Source organism: Nicotiana tabacum, chromosome 14 (genome assembly GCF_000715075.1).
Source record: "Nicotiana tabacum cultivar K326 chromosome 14, ASM71507v2, whole genome shotgun sequence".
Lineage (NCBI taxonomy): Eukaryota > Viridiplantae > Streptophyta > Magnoliopsida > Solanales > Solanaceae > Nicotiana > Nicotiana tabacum.
This window is the reverse complement of record NC_134093.1, coordinates 21,667,530-21,673,559: the sequence shown is the minus strand read 5'-3', so window position 1 is coordinate 21,673,559 and position 6,030 is coordinate 21,667,530. Positions and strand designations below refer to the sequence as shown.

Sequence of the window (6,030 nt, the reverse complement as noted above, 5' to 3'; positions counted from 1 at the left end):
TACATGTAGATATTGTTATGTTTGGTGTTGTCTTAAATTTGAAGGAAGTACGGATTATAAGGGAGATGTTGCCCGTTTTAATACAAAATAAGCTTGTCGTTCGTTGTGCGATAGCTGTACATTTCTTAATTTAATGATAGTATTATTATTGTTATTGTAGATTAAGGTACGAAGTGGTGAGTTCAACTTGGTGATTGGAAATATTGTTATAAGGTATGTTAAGGCTATCCCTCATTTTCTTTTGGCTTGATCCGTACGATACAAACGAAACGAGTAAATGCACAACTTTCATAAATGATTCTATTCATAGAAGTATTAGAGATGCCTACGTTCTTGATTCCCCATGTGAATTATTATTATATCTTCTGTTCATGGGTCTCAGAAAAATACGTAGTTGATAAAGTTTATTTGAAAGGTATATTGATCTTATTAACGTATTTTTATGCATTTTATTCATTTATATATGTACATTGATCCATTACCATATGGCGTTATATACGCGTATATTATATGTATATGGGATACCGAAAAAGGTTACGGTGTTATATACGTACCACCACCTGATCAGCTGGTATACGTTGTTGATTTCGCCCACAGTGGCTGAGATGATATGATGGGATGCCCTCAGAGGCTTGATGATGTTATGTACGCATATACTTATGCATGGTATGTCATTTATACACACGTGCATGACATTATAAATATTTTCATGATTCATAGAGCTATTCAGACTTACAGGTTGAGTTCCTTACTCCATGTTTCTTTCATGCCTTACATACTCGGTACTTTATTTGTACTGACGTCCCTTTTGCCTGGGGACGCTGCGTTTCATGCCTGCAGGTCCCGATAGACAGGTTGAGAGTTCTCCTAGTAGGCTATCAACTCAGCAGAAGGTGTTTATGCACTCCAATTACTCCGGAGTTGCCTATTTGGTCAGTATAATTTGAATATGTATTGATTTGTATGATGGGGCCATGTCCTGACCTTTATGACATTTATGTACTCTTAGAGGCTTGTAGACAGATGATATATATATGGATACTTGTATGGCCTTATCGGCCTATGTCTTGAGTATACAAATAATTATGTCGGCCTTATAGGCTCGTATGTCACATGTATAAGTTTCTATATCATGTTGGGTCGTCCTATGTCCTAGTTATCTCATGATGGCCTTTCCGGTTCATTTACCCATGATACTATGATAAGAATGATATGTTACGTTGGTACTCGATTGAGTTAGGCATCGGGTGCCCATCGCGGCCCTATGGTTTGGATCGTGACCCCTATATAAATATATGGTCCCATTAATATTATAAATTAATAATTCTTTAAAATTACAAAAATATCTAAGATAATTTAGTGAAATATGATTCTCGTATTTTTTTATTTTTTACCTCCATATCTAATTGAAGCTTATCTCTAACTTTTCTTATTGCATCCAAAAGTTTAGATGTTGTCTTCTCGAACTGCACCAAAAAATTATGAAGAGTTCTAGATGCATTAAATGCTTCCTTACGCGTAACTGGTTCCAAAGATATTGTATCATCTTCAACTTCATCATCAACATTATTTTTTCTGATGGTATCCACAATTTCTTCTAAGCTCTAGACCTCTGAACGTGTATCATTTTTAACCGGGTAATCCAACATGCTATTGATATCCATTTTATTGCGGTAACCGAAATCATTAATCATGAACTCAAGTTCATGAATGTCGTTTTCGCAAGTGGGTTCATCTAAATTCCTTGAATCTCGAAAACACTCTTTAAATTAATAAACATCAATTTATCGATTAAGTAATACCTCTACAAAATACTAATATTTCATGGTTTCGACAATATTAATTTAGAGAGGTTCTACCGTATGCTGGAAGTTCATACGAATGAGCTGCATAATCCAGCATATTATGCTAGAACTTTTCGTACTTCAACTAGGGTATTTTTGTTTAGATTTTATCTCCGCATAAAATAATAGCTATTTTTCATTAACTTTATAAACGCCAGCTATTTTTGATTACCAGTCGAAAACTGGTTAGCCCATGCTATTATTTTCACAACTTTCTCAATATTGATCCATACATAAAAGGAAAATTTTCATAATTACATATAAAAATCATAAAATATTCCATAATCTACAACTTTTAAATAAATAACATATTCTACAATATAACCATAAATAAAGAAGTTATCTTTCAAATACGGTACCTACCCGGTAAAAAAGGAAATTGATTATGAGCCAGCCACACTTAATTATCCCTAAAAATCCTTCATTCGGTTAAATGTAGATTATCAAACGAGCATCCTTCCTTGACAGCGATAGGTACTCCATTTTGGTATATTTTCATTCTTTCACATTTCTTCTCTATCTTGGGATATTTTTTTCCAGCAAAATCAGATCTATGATTCTGTTCCATTGGGACTATTCTTGTAAAAAAAAAAAAAAAAGGGCAACATAATGTGTAATACTTTTTTGTAGGTTAAAAGAAAAATGTAACATTTGGATCATATACAATATCAAATAAACTGCTATAGACCAAAAACTTAATCGACTTATTCCATTGCTTTTTGTGTAATCTAATAAATCTCTCTCTCTCTCTCTCTCTCTCTCTCTCTATATATATATATATATATATATATATATATATATATATATATATATATATATATATATATATATATATATATATATATAATATTATTGAGAAAATCTCAAGAGATATATATTAGGAATATGAAAAGTTGTATGTTTTAAATTAAGTTGTATAATATGTAATTTTTTAAAAGCAATTGTAACTTATTTAAATAGGTTTTAAATAAGTTGTATTTTATGTAAATTCCTCTACGTAAAAGCCCACGTTTCAGCCCAATAAAGTTCATAGCTTCTCACTCCCAGATGTTGGAACACACAAAATCTTCTTTTCGCGACGAATCTTTCTGAATTCCTAAACCGCTGCTGCTCTACTCCCACTCTTCTGAGAATCAGTAAGCTTCAATACCCACCTCTAATTTTTTTTTTTGAGATCTTGAAAATATCAAGGAAATGCCAAATGTTGAGCATTTTAATGGTCCTTTTCTTTTATCTCATCGGAAATCCCCTCTTACAGTTTACTCTGATAGAACTTTGGCTAGATTTTGTGATTATTTTTAAAAATGATATGTTTTAGTGGAAAATAATTTGTTTTCTTTTGTTTGGTTAGAATTTATTGGGTTGGGGTTTTTTTTTTTTTTGGAGGGGGGGAGGTAACTATTGCATCATCTGGTTGGCAAATGGCAGTATTAAACTCCACTTAAATACAAACTTTTGGTTTGGTCTATTTAATTCTTATTGCTAATAACTAAATAAGCTATGAGAGAATTTATGTACTATTTTATGCCAGATAGAATGTTCAATAAGAATACATGTAGCAGCTATGTAGTCGTGTGTATCCTCCAAAAGTAGTATATTTCTGAAGGAACCGACAAATGCGATATCATTTTGAAGAGTTTGCGCAACATAGTATAACAATACATTAATAGTGCTTGAATCCTTACATAAGAATCCTAATCATAGACTGCTTTTGTTTATCTTGTCTTGATAAATGAAAGAAACTCGTTCTTATTCCATACGGTCAATTATTACTCACCGCATAATAATCCCTACATTATTTTACTCCACATTATTATTCATTTTTTAAAAAAATCTCTGCTTTATAATCCCTCCATAACTAATCGTTGAATCAGACAACCCCTTAAGGCAACTGTTGAAGTGTGACCATCTAAAAACTTAAGTTGTTAGAGAGAACATACTTTTATTTACGTAATTATGTCTTCAACATGCCCTCTCACGCGCGGGCTTGATTCTTTTTTATAAGCCAAGTACGTGGAACTTCTTTTTGATATTGAATGGCGGTGAGACTCGAACCCAGGACATCTGTCTGCTCTGATACCATGTTAAAGTGTGTGACCATCTCATCTAAAAGCTTAAGCTATTAGAGAAAAGACATTTTTATTTACTTAATTATGTTTCAACAGCAACCATTCAGGTCTTAGAGCTGCTTCATTCTTCTACAGTTGATAGAAAAATGGCGATCCTCAAAAATCTTAAATTCTGAGTATCAATGTCAAAGAACTCATAAGTTCAAATGAGAAAGAAAAAGAAAACTTCACCAATCTTTAGTTGGAAAGAGAAATGCATGAGTTGTTGCTCCTGTTTGGATAGGTGAACTATGAACGAAATTAAAACAAAATGCGATGGAAGAGTTTTTGAAGCATAAAGTTGTATTTGGTAAATTTGATACTTCCTTGTGGAAAAAATTCAAGGTCAATTGTTAAAGGGAAAAGCAAAATCTGCACTTGTTTTCTTTCTCCTTTGGGCTTGAAGTAGTGGTGGTGGGGTGGGAGATTTTAATTTTTTTCATGAACTAGGCATTTGCTCATAAATTAGTTATTCATATGATGTTAGAATGGCATCACAAGGATCATTAGAGACGACAGAGGAATTTCCAACTAGGATCAATTACCGTCCAAATGGCAAGCCGCGGATTGTAATTGAACGCTACATGCCTGAACTCGAAGCATATATGGCAAGAGATGCTGAACCAATTGATTTGAATGTGATGCGAGATATCAATGATCGATTGACAACTATGCTAGAAGATGTTAGATTGATGAAGAAACGACTCACTCGTATCATGATTTTGCAGTTGCTATGTCTCTTCGTTGCATTTTCAGGTCTTTTTCTGAAGTTGATCCGAAAGTAAGTTGTTTTTACCATATTAGCCATTTGATAGGAGGCTGATCCGAAAGTAAGTAGTGTTGTATCTGGCTTTCAGTGTTAATAGTTCTTTGGATGTTTTTGCTTTGAGTAGGTACTGCGTATGGCTTGTTTGCCCTCATCGTCGTGTATGTTGTACACAAGTTCTTGCAAACAAGTTTTTGGCCTTTTCTTTGACAAGTGCAAACAAGTTTTTTTTCTTACTCCATCAGGGTAGGGGTAAGTTCTGAGTCTGCGGATACACTACCCTTTCCGCTTGTGGGATTATACTGGGTTGTTGTTGTAAACAAGTTTTTGGCCTTGTTCATTGAAAAGAGAAGATGGTAGTTTTTTATGTTTCGGTCTTTCTTTTTACCTTCTTTTAGATTTAGGAGCCAAGCCAGGGTTTAAACTTGTTTATAAGATGAAGTAGCCAAGACACTGAAGTATCTCAACCTACCGCGAACGACTGTAGATTCTGAACCAAATTCATGTCCGGAGGACTTCTGAGTGGAAATAATATAACTGTTCATAAACGGTCTCATGTTGCGTTTTCATTACATTATTTTTACCGAATAAAGGTTCATATCGACCTTATACTAGAATTCTTCTTCTCTTATGAAATTTCTAGTTAGATTTACATTTGTTGCAAGACGGAATCAACGGTTTACATAGTTATGTAAATTTTTAGTTAGATTTACATAGTTAATCACTGCACAAAAGATGACTTCAAAGGTCACAATCAACGATTCTAGGTGATCAGTGATAATATTAGTTAGTCAAGGAATGAACTTATGCAAAGGTGAACAATTTGAAGAGATATATTAAGTACAAATGTGAGTGATGTTGATGTATAAAGTTGTAAAATGTGACATATATAGTCCAAAAAAAAACCAATACTTGTTGAGGACAATAAATTCAACCACTGTAGGGCCTTTTATTACTTGTCAATTATATTTAGAATCAGACAGAGGCGGAGTTAGGATTTCAAGCTTATGAATTCGGGATTTTAATCGCCTAAAGTTACTGGGTTCTAAATTAATAATTTATACATATTCAATGTTTTTTTAAGACAAATACATGGTTCGAACCAAAACTACTGGGTTCGGTTGAACCCACTCTCGACACTCTAGCTCCGAACCGAATTAGCATACTTCTTCTCGAATTTCACCAAAAAATCAAAAGCCTTGCACTGTACATTATGACTCCAATTAGTCGTCAGGTTTTCAATCTTCTCAAGTACCCCAGGCATTTCAATCCGCTGAGCACAATCTTTCTCTGAGCTGCAGCTTTCCCAGTC

The 6,030-nt window shown here is 33.6% G+C and overlaps 1 long non-coding RNA gene across 1 annotated transcript; it reads left to right on the top strand.

The window, feature by feature from the left end:
• The first annotated feature begins 2,800 nt into the window (after positions 1-2,800).
• LOC107824369 (uncharacterized) lies at positions 2,801-5,085 on the top strand. The gene is made up of 2 exons (XR_012698570.1): positions 2,801-2,980; positions 4,440-5,085. It is a non-coding gene; the product is annotated as an uncharacterized LOC107824369 (long non-coding RNA).
• Positions 5,086-6,030: the final 945 nt, after the last annotated feature.